At 43.0% G+C, this 20,243-nt stretch overlaps 2 protein-coding genes across 7 annotated transcripts in view; one reads left to right on the top strand and one right to left on the bottom strand.

Moving 5' to 3' along the window:
• Positions 1-19,858, bottom strand: part of B3GNT5 (UDP-GlcNAc:betaGal beta-1,3-N-acetylglucosaminyltransferase 5) — a 58,114-nt gene extending 38,256 nt beyond the window's left edge. Inside the window, exons 1-2 of one of the 3 annotated variants that reach the window (XM_073578755.1) lie at positions 3,245-3,382; positions 845-940 (exon numbers count right to left, since the gene is read on the bottom strand). The gene's annotated coding sequence lies outside the window, so the exon portion shown is untranslated. Of the gene's footprint in view, positions 1-844; positions 941-3,244; positions 3,383-19,736 lie in introns of those variants that run through there. The other 2 variants (XM_073578754.1, XM_073578753.1) reach the window with 2 other exon arrangements.
• Positions 1-20,243, top strand: part of MCF2L2 (MCF.2 cell line derived transforming sequence-like 2) — a 474,009-nt gene that overhangs the window by 270,612 nt on the left and 183,154 nt on the right. The window lies entirely within an intron of this gene.

Genomic DNA, 20,243 nt, shown 5'->3' on the forward strand with positions numbered 1-20,243 from the left:
TGATATTCCCTCACCAGTCCGCCACTACTCCTGTTACAATGTTTCACTGGTCTGTGCTCCCGTACGGCACTTGACTATTCGCTGTCAGTCCTGTAGACCGGGCGGTGGGGAATCTTTTTCTGCCAAGGGGCATTTGGATATTTATACCATCCATACAAATTGTGCGCTAACGCTGCCCACAAAGTAAGTCCTGACACTGACGCTGGCACTGGTGTCAGGGTGCAATCTTTCATTGCACACGCCTCAGTGTTCAGTAGTGAACGCTGCGTGTACGTGCTCTCAGAGCAAGTAGAAAATTAAAGGGTCGGGGGCCGTCAATTCACATCTGACAACGCAAGCACTGCGGCCCCCCGGAGCCTGGTAAGAGGTCATCGAGGGCCGTATACGGCCTGAGGTTCCCAACCCTTGCTGTAGAGAGAAGGAACAGCATCACACCTGCTCATCCAAACACTATAGGAAGACGTGAGAAATAACAGGGGATCAGACCAGACCCAATTCTAGCGATTGTGGGGGATCCAGAGGTTGGACTCTCACTGATCAGACATCTAAGCACAGGAAAAGGTGAGAAGTGATAACTTTCCTTGGAAGAAAAATTCATAACTTATTTAATGCTTTTCTTCTGCGACCCCACATGTAGGTTCAGACGTTTGTGTTACAGGCATGCTAGGTATTTTGTATTGAATCTACAGGAGAAAATCCTACTCATCAGAAAAAAAGTTTCTAAAAGTCAATTCCATAACATTGCACAATACATTTGTTAGAAATTGATGGTGCAAAATCCACTTTATCGGAGCAAATCCATATCTGCTGTGTTTCCTTGTGATAGAGATAAGAATCCACAAACCTTTTGTTTCCTGATTTGCAAAGTAACTCGCGCTGGCCAGACACCTTAGCGATCTGTCAGCCGAATATTCACGTGGCCAACAGCCAGCTAGTCTGCCTGCAGAACAAAAGGATGGGGTGATAGACTGCCAATCACCCAAATACTTCCCTCCAATATTTGTACAGAACACCCACCCCATCCATATTTACAATAAATTCACATATCCAGTAATAAATAAATAAAACCGATGCACTGATCCATTCATACTAACTTAAAGGGACACTGACAGCTGATACAGGTGGTCCGATCCCCTGGCAGCACGATTCCGGCCATAAATATTTCATTCTAGAATACTGCAGCGGTTCAGAGATAAACCGTGTAATAGCCGTCGGGGACCGAGCTGCGCTGTAAACTATCCGAACAGTCAGGTCCTTGGCAGCTTCCTCCCGTTCGCTGACCTGGAGTGACATGTATCAGGTTCCCCCTAACAGTAGTTTAATAAACGGATCCAGCAGCAATCGTTTTTTTAGCCTGTCCCCTCAAAAAAGTTTGTCCAAAAAAAACTGATTGCTGCTGGATTCGTTAGCGAAGTCATTAGCGTAATTGGGAACAAATCAATTTAAGGGCTCATGCAGATGACTGTGGATTTCGGTTTGATCTCCTTCGGCTCTCCTGACCAGAGCGTGACAGCTCCATACTCTTCTACGAGACCTGCGGCCAGTCCGCGCATTAGTGGTCCGTGCTCGTACCGACTTGTAAGCACGTCTGCATGAGCCCTGATGTGAATCAGTATTAAAGCCAAATGGCTCCTTCACATGTTGCATTTTTGCCACAGTTAAAAAACAATAAAAAAATGCAGCATCTTACAGTAACAGCGAAATGAATGACATTTCTGAAATTTTGTGCTGCTTAATTCTCTGTAGATTTGAACCAGAGTGTTTTTTCAGATCTGCAGCCTATAAATTCTTTCAGGGTTTTTCACACATTCGAACGTATGGAAGAAAACTCAAGCAAAACCATGAATATTTTACACAGGGATTTACTGCACTAAGGGCTCCTTCACACGACCGGATTTTTGGTTCGAGTGCCGTCTGTGGAAAAACCGCACAGTACTTTGACGAATATTATTCATTGGGGGCGGTCTGGGGTTCCGGTCCCCCTCCCCCCCCACTAACCCAATCTGTGAGTGGAAAAAAAATAAATAAAAGTCACAGCATGTACTAGTTTGTTCTATAAATCGGATGAGACTCGCCTATTCAAGTCTATGGGAGTGCGCAAAAAGAATTGGATGCCACACGGAGCCACAGTATAACATCTGATTATTACAGATACACTACAATTCTGTAACATAGGAAACTGGGAATGGTTAATAGCTGCTGCGTTTTCTGCATGAAACTCATACATATATATATAAGGAAGAATCCGATGAGAGTTCTGTCTGGAGGAAGGGTCCGTGATGGGACTAGAACCTGAGGCAGGGCTCGGCTATGATGGGATCTGTGCCCTATTTCATCACAAATGAGGCGCAAAGCTATTGTTGTTACCTTCCTGGAATTAAGGAGCTGATGTTATAATAACTTTCTGATGTAATGATATCCCCAACGTAATGAACCGGGAAGATTGAGGACGAACGTCTTGTTTTAGATAGAAAAGGCTTCAAATGCACTTGGATGTAACGTACGAGCCATGACGCTGTGGCTGTAAGACGACATTGCTCTGCAGGGTGTGAACGAGAGCGTGGACATCCAATTCACGGGTATCGTGGTAATTCCAGCACAGAAGCCACAATGTGTGAACTGGTCACAAATCTGTCCTATACCAGTCATACTCTCCAAACCGATCTGACATTAGTCGTGGAGAGATTCTGGTTCCCACCCCGTGCAGTGTCCTGGGAAAGTAATGGTCACCTTATGCAGGGCACGTCTATGGTGGCCAGATGCCAAGGGCTTCCATTAGATTGTGGGCACAACCCTCACAGTCTGTACGCAGCCGGATTCCCACGTCTATAAGGATTGTGAAAAAAAAAAAAATTATATATATCACACACACACACACACACACACAAAGACTAAAGACGCCGATAGTCGACAATGTAGGGGGGCTTGAGATACGGGCGATGGACAGAAATCCCAGTCATTTGAGTTAGTAACACACATCATACCCCCTAATGTGGAGCGGCTGCTGCCGGGGAAAGAGAATGAGTGGCCATGTAATGTGGGCACACGTAGGCGGAGCCTGAAAAAGACGCGCCGTCTGTACAGCGTCCTAGAAGGGCGACCGCCGAGATTGTCCTTTCATTATTTTTCTACAGAAAAACCAATAACGATCACAAAAAAGCCCGAGCCCCCAGCCACAATATGATGCAAAAAACTCCGACAACTGCGCCCCAGCCCCAGAAATGCCCCACTGCTGTATACAGACCGTGCACGGGGGGCGGCACTGGCCGGAGGAGCTGTCCCCAGGGTGCGGGGCGGCCCGGCTGTCTCCACAGACGGCAGCGTGCAGAGTGAGGAGCTCCGTGCACTGATCCGGGGAGGGCTACTGGTAGCCAGTCACGTGATCCCTGACACCGCGGCACTGTCCAGTCTTCGCCGGGGGATGGCGCTGCTGACTGTTAGGACACAGTGCCAGCCGCTGCTGTGTGCATTATGGTGGATGACAGTGTGCACTAAGCCAACTGGCGGCCATACAAGACTGCGCCCCTCTGAGCCTGCTGCTGATTGTCCCGGCTGTGTGCAGTGGAGGACTATATGGAGTCCGGGCTGCGCTCCGGCTTATTGCAGATGATGGAGCCAGTTGTAGAGAGACTGCTGCCGGGAAAGTCCTGTCCGTGCCGACCAATCACATTACAGCTCTTTCCTGGAAAGTTGGAAACTATGAGCCGTGATCTGATTGGCTGCAGCGGTGCTATGGTGGCCTGCTCCACAGCTATGTTGTACAAGATGGCGGCGCCAGTTTTATGGCATCCTGTAAAAATAAATCTACACTTCACCCTTCCCTGCCGATCAGTTTTTGTGGCAGCGAAGTGTGGTCCCAGTTGGGTGGGTGAATCTGGCAGCGATGGAAAGGGTTTATAAGCTTTTGTGTGGCTGCAGCCAGAGCATTTATAATTCCCTCGCTGCAGCGCGCCTAACAGCCAGTCCACACTGAGCGGCCCGTCGGGCGACCAATTATCCCAGGTATAGTTCCCTGACTGACCTGAGGGTAAAAGGGGGCACTGGAGAGCTGCAAGTTCCAAAGTGGAACTGAAAAGTAGGGTATACATAAATCCCTGCAGTTCGTGGTATATTGTAGCAGCAGTGGGATAATTCAAATAAGCCCCTGCAGTAAATTGATAGGTCAAGACTAGCTTGTTTTTTCATCACATGGTTGGCAGCAGTGGGATAACTAAGATAAGCCCCCCTGCACATGTGATAGCCGTGTGCCGGCCAAAACCCCTGGTCCATGACACCAGTCAGTGCCCTTTTATGTAGATCAAATTATTCCTATGACAGAGGTCAGCACAGAAGGAAGGACAGATAGACTGACATGAATTTACCCTAAGCAATGTGTAATGTCAGAGACTCTGCTTGAAGTGCACCTGTCACCTCTTTTTGCCGCTATAAGGTGCGGCCGCTGCCTTTCAGGGCTCATCTACAGCATTCTATAATGCTGTAGATAAGCCCCTGATCCGACCTGAAAGATAAGAAAAATAAGTTTTATTCTACTTACCTGGGGGGGCGGTCCGCTGCGGTCTGGTCCGATGGGTGTCGCAGGTCCGGCTCTCATGTTCATGCAATGTTGTCCTCCTGCTTGCTTCGTGTCGCGCTCCTGCGCAGGCGTACTTCTCAGCCCTGTTGAGGGCAGAGCAAAGTACTGCAGTGCGCAGGCACCGGGAAAGGTCAGAGAGGCCCAGCACCTGCGCACTGTAGTACTTTGCTCTGCCCTCAACAGGGCTGAGAAGTACGCCAGCAGGAGCGCGACACGAAGCAAGCAGGAGGATGACATCGCATGAAGATGGGAGACACTGGACTGGACATTAAAGAATGCTGTAGATAAGCCATGAAAGGCAGCGGCTGCATCTTATAGCGGCAAAAAGAGGTAACAGGTGCACTTTAACAATGGAGTTCTCCTACCTCAACGTTCTAGATATTCAAAACTATCCCCCACTCCCCACTAATGTACCACAAACAGGAAGTTGATATCACCAACCATTCCCATTTTATTTTGGTGTATCCATATAAATGGCCCACCCTGTATTAGTATTGTAATAATGATGTCTCTACCTTTCACATTCTTTTTCTAGCTGCATAATGAGGTAGATTTTGGTAATATATTTCCAGTTAGAAATTCAATGTAAAACAGAAATATGGTGTTATTACATTTTAAAAAAGGAGTTTCCAGGTATGTCAATGACTTGCTATATAAAAGTTCACAGTGCATGTATAAAGCATAGCCATATACTATGGTGACAAGATTTTCTTATGCGAAGTAGCTCCTTGAATAAGTCCCTGTTCTTGTTGACAACCATTTTCCCTATTTACTTTTGACATTACCTTAAATTTTTTGTTGAACATTTATTTTCTTTTTATCACATGGCTTTCTGTTGTTAGTCTATCAGAATTTCTTTTCCGTAATTTGGCCTTACATGGCAAAGGTAAATAAAAATACAATAAAAAGCTAATTTACATGCACACCTTTTTTCAATGTGGTAGTAAACTGGAGAACTTGGTGTAAACTCATTGAAGCAGATAAATAGCAAAAATATTGCAAGGCAGACTTTACATTTTTCTTGTCTGTATCAAATAAATTTAATTAGCGATTCTAATCACTGAACTGCTGCCACTTTTACCTTTCCTCTACGCTCCATAACTGCTCGTCTAAAATATGGCCTCTGATGAATCCGTTGTGAAACGCGTGTCGGATGTTTGGTGGGTGAGCTTAGTACAACTGACTATCCATATTTATAAACCTATACCGCCCTGTGAGGTACACTAACTTTTCCTGGTATTGAGACCTTTACATAGTTGTTAGTGATGCGCGAGTATACTCGTTGCTCAGGTTTTCCCGAGCATGCTCAGGTGATCTCCGAGTATTTTGGCGTGCTTGGAGATTTAGTTTGTGTTGACGCAGCTGCATGATTTGCTGCTGCTGGACAGGCTGAATACATGCAGGGATTGCCTGTTTGTTATGAAATCCCCACATGTAATCAGGCTGTCTAGCAGCCCCAAATCATGCACCTGCTTTGACACAAACTAAATCTCCGAGCACGTCAAAGTACTTGGAGATCACCCGAGCATGCTCGGGAAAACCTGAGCAACGAGTATACTCGCGCATCACTAATTGTTGTATGTTTCTATACTCTTGAATATTGATTCATACCTAACTTTACTTCATATTTATCTGTGATCCATACATTATACCATTATCAATACATCATACCCATGGGGGTTCACCCATCAATTTTAATCCTTGTCAGTACATTCGGATTTAACCCCTTAACGACCGCCGATACGCCTTTTAACGGCGGTAATTAAGGGTACTAAAACCACAGCGCCGTTAATTCACGGAGCTGTGATTTAAGTGAATAGCGCCCCCAGTGTCTGATTTTCTCCGGGGTCTCGGCTGCCAGGGATAGCCGAGACCCCAGAGAACATGAATCGGTCGGTTTTTACCGACCCCCGCTTTTGCGATCGCCGTTATTAACCCTATAACGGCGACCGCAAAAAAAAAAAAAAGCCGCGATTTTACATTTAATTTCTCTCTCCTCTGATGTGATCGCACATCAGAGGAGAGAGAAATAGGGTCCCCGATCCCCTCCGGTACCTCTCCGTGGCCCTCCGTCCCCTCCCGGTGGTCCCACGTCCCGCCGGCATCCTCCGATGGGCGCCGCCATCTTGAAAATGGCAGGCGCATGCGCAGTGCGCCCGCCGGGAATCTGCCGGCTCCGGCTGGAAGATTCCATTCATTATTTTGATCACTATGATAAACGATCATAGTGATCAAAATAAAAAAAATAGTACATAACCCCCCCGTTTAGCACTCCCTTATATAGGCCAATATAATGAAATAAAGAAAATATTTTTTTTTTCAGTTTTCCATTAGGGTTAGGGTAGGGTTAGGGCTAGGGTTAGGGTAGGGTTAGGGCTAGGGTTAGGGCTAGGGTTAGGCTAGGGTTAGGGTTAGGGTTAGGGTTGGGCTAGGGTTAGGGTTGGGCTAGGGTTAGGGTTGGGCTAGGGTTAGGGCTAGGGTTAGGCTAGGGTTAGGGTTGTGCTAGGGCTGGGCTAGGGTTAGGGCTCGGGTCACGACTAGGGTTAGAATTAGGGTTAGGGCGAACTAGAAATAGGGTTAGAATTAGGATTAGGGATTAGGGTTGGGATTAGGGTTAGGGTTGGGATTAGGGTTAGGGGTGTGTTGGGGTTAGGGTTGGAGCAAGAATTGAGGGGTTTCCACTATTTGCCAACTTTGGGGGTCTAAAAATTGGGGTCTAAAAAATCACTTTTGTGGAAATAAAAAAAGACTTTTTATTTTCACGGCTCTGCGTTTATAAACTTTTGTGAAGCGCTTGGGGGTTCAAAGTGCTCACCACACATCTAGATAAGTTCCTTAGGGGGTCTAATTTCCAAAATGGGGTCACTTGTGGGGGGTTTCCACTGTTTAGGCCCATCAGGGGCTCTGCAAGCACAACATGATGCCCGCAGACCATTCCATCAAAGTCTGCATTCCAAAATGGCACTCCTTCCCTTCCGATCTCTCCCATGCGCCCAAATAGTGGTTCCCCCCCACATATGGGGTATCAGCGTACTCAGGACAAATCGCATAACAACTGTGCGGGTATGATTGCTCCTGTTACCCTTGTAAAAATAAAAATTTGGGGGCGAAAAGATCATTTTTGTGGAAAAAAAATGGATTTTTTATTTTCACGGCTCTACGTAATAAACTTCTGTGAAGCACTTGAAGGTTCAAAGTGCTCACCACACATCTAGATAGGTTCCTTAATGGGTCTAGTTTCCAAAATGGGGTCACTTGTGGGGGGTTTCCACTGTTTAGGCCCATCAGGGGCTCTGCAAGCGCAACATGATGCCCGCAGACCATTCCATCAAAGTCTGCATTCCAAAATGGCACTCCTTCCCTTCCGAGCGCTCCCATGCGCCCAAACAGTGGTTCCCCCCCACATATGGGGTATCGGCGTACTCAGGACAAATCGCATAACAACTGAGCGGGTATGATTTCTCCTGTTACCCTTGTAAAAAATAAAAATTTGGGGGCGAAAAGATCATTTTTGTGGAAAAAAATAGATTTCTTATTTTCACGGCTCTACGTTATAAACTTCTGTGAAGCCCTTGGGGGTTCAAAGTGCTCACCACACATCTAGATAAGTTCCTTAATGGGTCTAGTTTCCAAAATGGGGTCACTTGTTGGAGGTTTCAACTGTTTAGGCACATTAAGGGCTCTCCGAATGCAACATGGCATCCGATCTCAATTCCAGCCAATTCTGCGTTGAAAAAGTCAAACGGCGCTCCATCCCTTGCGAGCTCTGCCGTGTGCTGAAAAAGTGGTTTACCCCCACATATAGGGTATCAGCGTATTCAGGAGAAATTGTACAACAAATTTTGTGGTTGATTTTCTCTTTTAACACTTGTGGAAATAAAAAAAATTGGTTCTGAAGTAAATTTTTTGCAAAAAAAGTTAAATGTTAATTTTTTCCTTCCACATTGCTTTAGTTCCTGTGAAGCACTTAAAGGGTTAATAAACTTCTTGAATGTGGTTTTGAGCACCTTGAGGGGTCTAGTGTTTAGAATGGTGCCACTTTTGGGTATTTTCTGTCATGTACACCCCTCAAAATGACTTTAAATATGATGTGGTCCCTAAAAAAAATGGTTTTGTAAATTTTGTTGTAAAAATGAGAAATCGCTGGTCAACTTTTAACCCTTATAACTTCCTAACAAAAAAAACTTTTGCTTCCAAAATTGTGCTGATGTAAAGTAGACATGTGGGAAATGTTATTTATTAAGAAATTTGTGTGACACATCTCTCTGATTTGAGGGCATAAAAATTTAAAGTTTTACAATTGCAAAATTTTCAAAATTTTCGCCATATTTCCGTTTTTTTCATAAATAAACACAAGACTTATCGAAGAAATTTTACCACTAACATGAAGTACAATATGTCACGAAAAAACAAGCTTAGAATCAGCGGGATCCATTAAAGCGTTCCAGAGTTATAACCTCATAAAGGGACAGTGGTCAGAATTGTAAAAATTGGCCTGGTCATTAACCCCTTCACCCCCAAGGGTGGTTTGCACGTTCATGACCGGGCCAATTTTTACAATTCTGACCACTGTACCTTTATGAGGTCATAACTCTGGAACGCTTCCATGGATCCCGGTGATTCTGACATTGTTTTCTCGTGACATATTGTACTTCATTTTAGTGGTAAAATTTCATTCAAATAACTTGCGTTTATTTGTGAGAAAAACGGAAATTTGGCGAAAATTTTGAAAATTTCGCAATTTTCCAACTTTGAATTTTTATGCCCTTAAATCACAGAGATACGGCACACAAAAAACTTGATAACTAACATTTCCCACATGTTTACTTTACATCAGCACAATTTTGGAACCAAAATTTTTTTTTGTTAGGAAGTTATAAGGGTTAAAAGTTGACCAGCGATTTCTCATTTTTACAACACCATTTTATTTTTAGGACCACATCACATTTGAAGCCACTTTGAGGGGTCTATATGATAGAAAATACCCAAAAGTGACACCATTCTAAAAACTGCACCCCTTAAAGTGCTCAAAACCACATTCAAGAAGTTTATTAACCCTTTAGGTGCATCACAGGAATTTTTTTGAATATTTAAAAAAAAATGAACATCTAACTTTGTTTCATAAAAAAAATACTTCAGGTTCAATTTTTTTTATTTTACCAAGGGTAACAGGAGAAATTGGACTGCAAAAGTTATTGTGCAATTTGTCCTGAGTACGCAGATACCTGATATGTGGGGGAGAACCACTGTTTCGGTGCATGGCAGAGCTCAGAATGGAAGGAGCGCCGTTTGACTTTTTCAATGCAAAATTGGCTGGAATTCAGATTGGACGCCATGTCACGTTTGGAGAGTCCCTGATGTACCTAAACAGTGGAAACCCCCTACAAGTGACCCCATTTTGGAAACTAGACTCCCCAAGGAACTTATCTAGATGTGTGGTGAGAACTTTGAACCCCCATGCGCTTCACAGAAGTTTATAACATAAAGCCATACAATTAAAAAATCATATTTTTTCCACAAAAATGATGTTTTCACCCTCAATTCTTATTTTTCCAAGGGTAACAGGACCCTAAAAGTTATTGTGCAATTTGTCCTGAGTACGCTGATACCCCACATGTGGGGGTAAATCACTATTTGGGCGCATGGCAGAGCTCGGAAGGGAAGCAGAGCCATTTGACGTTTTTGGCTGGAATTGAGATCGGACACCATGTCGCGTTTGGAAAACCCCTGATGTACCAAAACAGTGGAAACCCCCCACATATGACACCATTTTGGAAACTAGACCCCCTAAGGAACTTATCTAGATGTGTGGTGAGAACTTTGAACCCCCATGGGCTTCACAGAAGTTTATAACATAAAGCCATACAATTAAAAAATCATATTTTTTCCACAAAAATGATCTTTTCACCCTCAATTCTTATTTTTCCAAGGGTAACAGGACCATAAAAGTTATTGTGCAATTTGTCCTGAGTACGCTGATACCCCACATGTGGGGGTAAACCACTATTTGAGCGCATGGCAGAGCTCGGAAGGGAAGCAGCGCCATTTGACGTTTTTGGCTGGAATTGAGATCGGACACCATGTCGCGTTTGGAAAACTCCTGATGTACCAAAACAGTGGAAACCCCCCACAAATGACACCATTTTGGAAACTAGACCCCCTAAGGAACTTATCTAGATGTGTGGTGAGCACTTTGACCCCCCCAGTGCTTCACAGAAGTTTATAATGCGCGGGCGTGAAAATAAAAAATTCGTATTTTTTCCACAAACATGATCTTTTAGTCACCATTTTTTTTATTTTCCCAAGGGTACCAGGAGAAATTGGACCCCAAAAGTTGTTGTCCAATTTGTCCTGAGTATGCTGATACCCCATATGTGGGAGAAAACTACTGTATGAGCACACGTCGGGGATCGGAAGGGAAGTAGTGACGTTTTGGAATGCAGACTTTGATGGAATGGTCTGCGGGTGTCATGTTGCCTTTGGAGAGCCCCTAATGTACCTAAACAGTGGAAACCCCCCACAAATGACCCCATTTTGAAAGCTAGACCCAATGTGCAGCGCTGCTGCGGGGGGCTCCTTTCCTCCAGGCCCCCGAATCCAAGATGGCGACAGGGGCCTTCGGGGGCCTGAGGAAGCTGGCTTCCTCAGTGCCTGCAAAGCGCAGGCATGAGGAAGCCTTCTGCAGTGCCTGTGTCAGATTGCTGATCTGTCACAGTGATCTGTGATGTGACAGATCAGCGATCTGTCACAGGACAGTGATGTCCCACCTGGGACTATTTAATAAAGTAAAAAAAAAAATAAAAAAAAGTGTTAAAATAATTAAAAAAAAATCGCCAAATAAATTAGAAAAAAAAAAAAAATATTCCCCCAATAAATCCATTTTTTGGAAATAATTAAAAAAAAACCCAATAAAAGTACACATATTAGGTATCGCCACGTCCGTAATGACCCGCCCTATAAAACTGTCCCATTAGTTAACCCCTTTAGCGAACCCCTTAAAAAAAAAAAAACGAAGCAAAAAATAATGATTTATTATCATACCGCCAAACAAAAAGTGTAATAACGCGCGATCAAAAAGACGCATATAAATATCCATGGTACCGCTGAAAACGTCATCTTGTCCCGCAAAAAACAAGCTGCCACACAGCATCATCAGTGAAAAAATAAAAAAGTTATAGCTCGCAGAATAAAGCGATGCAAAAATAATTATTTTTTATATAAAATAGTTTTCATTGCATAAAACCGACAAAAACATAAAAAAACGACCTAAATGAGGTATCGCTGTAACCGTACTGACCCGAAGAATAAAACCGCTTTATCAATTTTACCGCACGCGGAACGGTGTAAACGCACCCCCCCAAAAGAAATTCATGAAACGCTGGTTTTTGTTCATTCTGCGTCCCAAAAATAGGAATAAAAAGCGATCAAAAAATGTCACGTGCCCGAAAATGGTACCAATAAAAACGTCAAAAAATAAGACCTCACATGACTCGGTGGGTCAAAATACGGAAAAATTATAGCTCTCAATATGTGGTGATGCAAAAACTATTTTTACAATAAAAAGCGTCTTTTAGCGTATGACAGCTGCCAAACATAAAAACCGCCATAAATAGTAAATCAAACCCCCCGATATCACCCCCTTAGTTAGGGAAAAATAATAAAATTAAAAAAAAAGTATTTATCTCCATTTTCCCATTAGGGTTAGGGCTAGGGTTAGGGCTAGGGTTAGGGCTAGGGTTAGGGCTAGGGTTAGAGTTAGGGCTAGGGTTAGGGCTAGGGCTAATGCTAGGGTTAGGGCTCAGATTAGGGTTAGGGGTGTGTTGGGGTTAGGGTTGGAGTTATAATTGGGGGGTTTCCACTGTTTGGGCACATCAGGGGCTCTCCAAATGCAACATGGCGTCTGATCTCAATTCCAGCCAATTCTGAGTTGAAAAAGTCAAATGGTGCTCCTTCCCTTCCAAGCTCTGCCATGCGCCCAAACAGTGTTTTACCCCCACATGTAGGGTATCAGCCTACTCAGGACAAATTGCAAAACAATTTTTGAGGTCCAATTTCTCCTGTTACCCTTAGGAAAATAAAAAATTGGGGGCAAAAATATAATTTTTGTGGAAAAAAATGATTTTTTTATTTTCACGTCCGAGTGTTATAAACTTCTGTGAAGCACTTGGGGGTTCAAAGTGCTCACCAAACATCTAGATAAGTTCCGTGGGGGGTCTAGTGTCCAAAATGGGGTCACTTGTGCGGAGTTTCAATAGTTTAGGTACATCAGGGGCTCTCCAAACTCACATGACACCCGCAGACCATTCCATCAAAGTCTGCATTCCAAAACGTCACTGCTTCCCTTCCGAGCCCCGACGTGTGTCCATACAGTAGTTTTCTCCCACATATAGGGTGTCAGCATACTCAGGCCAAATTGGACAACAACTTTTGGGGGTCCAATTTCTCCTGTTACCCTTGGGAAAATGAAAAAATTGGGGACTAATTGATCATGTTTGTGGAAAAAATACGATTTTTTTATTTTCATGCCCTGGCATTATAGAATCATAGAATCATAGAATCATAGAATCGTAGAGTTGGAAGGGACCTCCTGGGCCATCTGGTCCAACCCCCTGCTCAAAGCAGGATTCGCTAAATCATCCCAGTTAGATGTCTGTCCAGCCTCTGTTTGAAGACTTCCATCACCACTTCTCGTGGCAGCCTGTTCCACTCATTGATCACTCTAACTGTCAAAAAGTTTTTTCTAATATCTAATCTGTGTCTCCTCCCATTCAGCTTCATCCCATTGCTTCTAGTCTTTCCTTGTGCAAATGAGAATAAAGTTGATCCTTCTACAATGTGACAGCCCTTTAGATATTTGTAGACAGCTAGTCTCCTCTCAGTCTTCTCTTTTGCAAACTAAACATTCCCAAATCCTGCAACCTTTCCTCATAAGACAGGGTTTGCAGACCGGTCACCATTCTGGTCGCTCTTTTCCGAACTTGCTCCAGTTTGTTGATGTCTTTTTTAAAATGTGGTGCCCAAAATTGGACACAATATTCCAGATGAGGTCTGACCAAAGAGGAGTAGAGGGAAATAATTACTTCACGTGATCAGACTGTATGCTTCTGTTAATACATCCTAGAATTGCATTTGCCTTTTTTGCTGCTGCATCACACTGTTGACTCATATTCAGTCTGTGATCTATTAGTATACCCAAGTCTTTTTCACATGTGCTGTCACTTAGCCCTATTCCTCCCATTCTATATATGCTTTTTTCATTTTTATTGCCCAGATGTAGTACTTTGCATTTCTCCCTGTTAAAAACCATTCTGTTAGTTGCTGCCCACTTCTCCAGTTTATTTAAATCTTTTTGAATCCTCTCTCTCTCTTCTCTAGTATTAGCTATCCCTCCTAGCTTTGTGTCATCAGCAAATTTAATCAGTTTACCCTCAATTCCTTCATCTAAATCGTTGATAAAGATGTTGAACAATACAGGGCCCAGGACAGAGCCCTGTGGTACCCCACTTGAGACATTCTTCCAACTGGATGTGCAGCCATTTACGACCACTCTTTGGGTCCGATCACTAAGCCAGTTATGAATCCACCTAACAGTTGCCTTGTCCATTCCATACTTAGTCATTTTTTCAATAAGGATTGTATAAGAGACTTTGTCAAATGCTTTGCTGAAGTCAAGATATACTATATCTACAGCATTTCCTTGATCCACCCAATCAGTAATACCATCATAGAAGGAAATTAAATTAGTCTGACATGACTTATTAGTTACAAACCCATGCTGACTCTGTTTAATCACTTCATTCTTATCCAGGTATTGACATACATGTTGTTTAATAATTTGTTCAAAGATCTTTCCTGGTATAGAAGTCAGACTCACCGGCCTATAGTTGCCTGGGTCCGCCTTCTTCCCCTTTTTGAAGATAGGAACAACATTTGCTCTTCTCCAGTCTTCTGGCACTTCTCCTGTTCTCCAAGAATTTTCAAAGATTATGGAGAGGGGTTCAAAAATTTCTTCTGCTATCTCCTTCAGTACTCTGGGGTGTAATTCATCTGGACCTGGAGACTTATAAACTTCTGTGAAGCCCTTGGGGGTTCAAAGTGCTCACCTCACATCTAGATAAGTTCCTTAGTGGGTCTAGTTTTCAAAATGGGGTCATTTGTGGGGGGTTTCCACTGTTTAGGTACATTAGGGGCTCTCCAAAGGCAACATGACACCCGTAGACCATTCCATCAAAGTCTGCATTCCAAAACGTCACTACTTCCCTTCCGATCCCCGACGTGTGCCCATACAGTAGTTTTCTCCCACATATGGGGTATCAGCATACTCAGGACAAATTGGACAACAACTTTTGGGGTCCAATTTCTCCTGGTACCCTTGGGAAAATAAAAAAATGGTGACTAAAAGATCATGTTTGTGGAAAAAATACGAATTTTTTATTTTCACGCCCGGGCGTTATAAACTTCTGTGAAGCACTGGGGGGTTCAAAGTGCTCACCACACATGTAGATAAGTTCCTTGGGGGGTCTAGTTTACAAAATGGTGTCATTTGTGGGGGGTTTCCACTGTTTAGGTACATTAGGGGCTCTCCAAAGGCAACATGACACCCGCAGACCATTCCATCAAAGTCTGCATTCCAAAACGTCACTACTTCCCTTCCGAGCCCCGACGTGTGCCCATACAGTAGTTTTCTCCCACATATGGGGCATCAGCATACTCAGGACAAATTGGACAACAACTTTTGGGGTCCAATTTCTCCTGGTACCCTTGGGAAAATAAAAAAATGGTGACTAAAAGATCATGTTTGTGGAAAAAATACGAATTTTTTATTTTCACGCCCGGGCGTTATAAACTTCTGTGAAGCACTGGGGGGTTCAAAGTGCTCACCACACATCTAGATAAGTTCCTTGGGGGGGTCTAGTTTACAAAATGGTGTCATTTGTGGGGGGTTTCTACTGTTTAGGTACATTAGGGGCTCTCCAAAGGCAACATGACACCCGCAGACCATTGCATCAAAGTCTACATTCCAAAACGTCACTACTTCCCTTCCGATCCCCGACGTGTGCCCATACAGTAGTTTTCTCCCACATATGGGGTATCAGCATACTCAGGACAAATTGGACAACAACTTTTGGGGTTCAATTTCTCCTGGTACCCTTGGGAAAATAAAAAAATGGTGACTAAAAGATCATGTTTGTGGAAAAAATACGAATTTTTTATTTTCACGCCCGCGCATTATAAACTTCTGTGAAGCACTGGGGGGGTCAAAGTGCTCACCACACATCTAGATAAGTTCCTTAGGGGGTCTAGTTTCCAAAATGGTGTCATTTGTGGGGGGTTTCCACTGTTTTGGTACATCAGGAGTTTTCCAAACGCGACATGGTGTCCGATCTCAATTCCAGCCAAAAACGTCAAATGGCGCTGCTTCCCTTCCGAGCTCTGCCATGCGCCCAAATAGTGGTTTACCCCCACATGTGGGGTATCAGCGTACTCAGGACAAATTGCACAATAACTTTTACGGTCCTGTTACCCTTGGAAACATAAGAATTGAGGGTGAAAAGATCATTTTTGTGGAAAAAATATGATTTTTTAATTGTATGGCTTTATGTTATAAACTTCTGTGAAGCCCATGGGGGTTCAAAGTTCTCACCACACATCTAGATAAGTTCCTTAGGGGGTCTAGTTTCCAAAATGGTGTCATATGTGGGGGGTTTCCACTGTTTTGGTACATCAGGGGTTTTCCAAACGCGACATGGTGTCCGATCTCAATTCCAGCCAAAAACGTCAAATGGCGCTGCTTCCTTTCCGAGCTCTGCCATGCGCCCAAACAGTGGTTTACCCCCACATGTGGGGTATCAGCGTACTCAGGACAAATTGCACAATAACTTTTAGGGTCCTGTTACCCTTGGGAAAATAAAAATTGGGGTGAAAAGATCATTTTTGTGGAAAAAATATGATTTTTTAATTGTACCGCTGTACGTTATAAACTTCTGTAAAGCCCTTGTGGGTTCAAAGTTCTCACCACATATCTAGATAAGTTCCTTGGGGGGTCTAGTTTCCAAAATGGGGTCACTTGTAGGGGGTTTCCACTGTTTAGGTACATCAGGGACTCTCCAAACGTGACATGGCGTCCAATCTGAATTCCAGCCAATTTTGCATTGAAAAAGTCAAACGGCGCTCCTTCCATTCTGAGCTCTGCCATGCACCGAAACAGTGGTTCCCCCCCACATATCAGGTATCTGCGTACTCAGGACAAATTGCACAATAACTTTTGCAGTCCAATTTCTCCTGTTACCCTTGGTAAAATAAAAAAAATTGAACCTGAAGTATTTTTTTTATGAAAAAAGTTAGATGTTCATTTTTTTAAAATATTCAAAAAAATTCCTGTGACGCACCTAAAGGGTTAATAAACTTCTTGAATGTGGTTTTGAGCACTTTAAGGGGTGCAGTTTTTAGAATGGTGTCACTTTTGGGTATTTTCTATCATATAGACCCCTCAAAGTGGCTTCAAATGTGATGTGGTCCTAAAAATAAAATGGTGTTGTAAAAATGAGAAATCGCTGGTCAACTTTTAACCCTTATAACTTCCTAACAAAAAAAAATTTTGGTTCCAAAATTGTGCTGATGTAAAGTAAACATGTGGGAAATGTTAGTTATCAAGTTTTTTGTGTGCCATATCTCTGTGATTTAAGGGCATAAAAATTCAAAGTTGGAAAATTGCGAAATTTTCAAAATTTTCGCCAAATTTCCGTTTTTCTCACAAATAAACGCAAGTTATTTGAATGAAATTTTACCACTAACATGAAGTACAATATGTCACGAGAAAACAATGTCAGAATCACCGGGATCCATGGAAGCGTTCCAGAGTTATGACCTCATAAAGGTACAGTAGTCAGAATTGTAAAAATTGGCCCGGTCATGAACGTGCAAACCACCCTTGGGGGTGAAGGGGTTAAAGACAGAGAAGAATCATACTGACACGATACACCTTGTCTTGTGTATTCTTTTCTCCGTGCACGTACAATCTCTACCAAAGATCCAATTTGGCCACAGACAATTAAGACGGGCCACACCCTATTGCGGCAGAATCAACAGTTGGCGCTCAAACAGTGGGGCTCAGGACGATACCAGACGATCACAGCCGCAACAAAATCTCCCCCAGGACGGACGTCTTTCCAGCAGGACGAGGCTGCAGCTCGAGACCTGGTGAGAAAATATATCATCTTACCTACCCTTCTGTATTCACGTCCGGCTGGGAGGAGATAGTTGGCTGTCTTCTCTGAACCCTTAAACTGACCACGTTTGAAAGTCCTGAGCCTACGGACCCGGTCAGGTATATAATTCCTTAATTGTCTGTGTGTATTGTCCGGTCTAACCAATTCAGAGGGTGTATCTAGAATCTGTCAAGTATCTGTTAAAAACTATTTCAAACTGCACTAGGGCTACTAGAAACAAACAGAGCAGAGTACAAAGGGGATGTTTCCACTGGGTTATCACCCTGGTTCCGACCTTAGACGGTCTAAGAAGTTATATATATATTATATATATACACATATAGGTGCTCACGTCCGGCCATACACCCACGGTATAAACTGGGCCCAGTGACGTGAATGACACGGCATATATATATATTTTTAAGGAAAGCGGTGATTACTATTCTTCCCCCTCTGCTGAAATATCAACCACCTATCTAGAGGTGATTACCACTATTTACTACAAGTCCTAGCACCAAAAACCCACCCTGGTCACGATTTCTTTAATTGTCTGCCTTATCTGCTTTGCCTCCCTGCTTTGCTGTTTTGGTTGTTTGCATACGTGATTGTTACCTCAGCCAGCCTGAAAAAGGAAAAATATAGATAGGGAGACGTACTGAGCAAATTCACTGTCACTCTGGTTCCGGTCCTGCTCTCGGCTTGACCGAGTATCGCAGAAGTCTGAACTGTGTCTCTCCCAGTGGGCAAGTGGGAGTAGGGGCTTGATTACTCTGAGTGATTTTTCAACCTCTAAGTGGTTGATGACTTCTTGCGGGTTTCCCACCGGACATCATCTGGCTAAGATGATGGTGTTTTAGCTGCAGCATAGGTTCATAAGTTATATGGGTGGAAGGGTAATTTCAATTACCGTGTTGATGTGACTGAGTGATTGCTCTCTCCCTGAAAAGTATGGTTTGCCCAGGTGTAGATTTTTCATCTCTACAAATCAGGCTGGCATATGGATAGGTAAATTGCGAATTGTTTTGGTGTCAAGGATTCGCAGTATTTGATGTCAGTACCAGTTTTAAATTCATTGTCTTTTGTCTTTTGTAGTGTGTATGATTTGCCGGCAGGAGGCGTACTAGCATGTGGTTAAAATTTTTGAATGCATTCTATGTGTGTATACATATATATGTGTTGTGAAATTAGAGAATTGGATAAACTGGTTTTGTTCTGTATATTATAATTATAAGGTTAGTTGTTTCAGGTAGAACGAGAATTACTTGAATGGTAATTGCTTGATTTGTACAGATATCTCTGTGAGATCCGAGGTCTATTGTTACTTTTTGGTTATTGTTTTACTAATGTCACTACATTTCTCTGTGAGATGTTTTCTTTGCAATGTTTTAGAGCGAAAGTTTTGAGGAAACAGAAATGTTAACAATTTATAAGGTATTTTTATACTACGCAGTTTCTGGATACACAAGATTTGTGAAATACTCTGGTGTTAGTTGTTGGTTAATTCCCTATATTACTGTGTTCAAGATAGCTATACGTCACTATGTTCACTCAAGACCCCTTTACTCGGACATAAGGAGTACATACAGCTTTTACAGTCACATATCCCACTGTTCATAACCCCGTGAGAATTTGTTTCAAGACGCACACATACATATGTTTTTCAGATATACTCAGAATTCAGATGATAAAATGAGCAGTCAGTCAATATCTATAAGACAGATACCCTAGTAAGCAGCTTGCCAGACCCCCCATTCTCCAGGATGTCATGCAGGGAAAAGGAGAACCTGTGGATAGTTTCATCCACCGATGTAACAAAAAGTTTCTGGATCTCAGATTTGAAATGCAAATTAGTTCCAAGTTGGAAGAAGCTTGACACCCATTCCACAACCCATGAAAGTATGTATACTCTTGCAGACCCCCCCACAAAAATACAATAGAGAAACAATATCTCTCACCCAGACAGAGGTTGAGGATACTCCTCTCAAATTCCTGGTGGGTCCCGATGCAATCAGAAGAGTGATCAGAGACATTGATCTACTTGCTGAAGGAGTATGTAGTCTTTTCTTTTTTACAGGACACATCTGTAGATCATGTGGGCGTTGACCTAATGGCACTGATCCCAGACTCAATATTGGCAGGCTGAAAATCCAGTTTGTAAAGGTGGGGCAGAAGCCAGTAGCCCAGCTGCCAAGGAAATTGCAATATTCACCCTCCATTTCATAATTTGCAATTATTTCTATGAAGTTATGGATAATACATGACTTATGTGCTGTCAATGAAGTTATAGTACTGAACACATCTATGGTACCAAACCCACACACTATGTTTTTTTTTTATCAATTCTATTTATTTTTCTATGGTTTACGGTGATTGACCTGGCCAATGCTTTCTTCAGTTTATTTCTACATGCTGCAAGCCAGTACCTGTTTGTTTTCACACGAGGGCCAGCAATATATTTGGAC

This window comes from Dendrobates tinctorius, unplaced genomic scaffold, assembly GCF_039654945.1.
Source record: "Dendrobates tinctorius isolate UK_male_01 unplaced genomic scaffold, ASM3965494v1 ptg000060l, whole genome shotgun sequence".
NCBI lineage: Eukaryota > Metazoa > Chordata > Amphibia > Anura > Dendrobatidae > Dendrobates > Dendrobates tinctorius.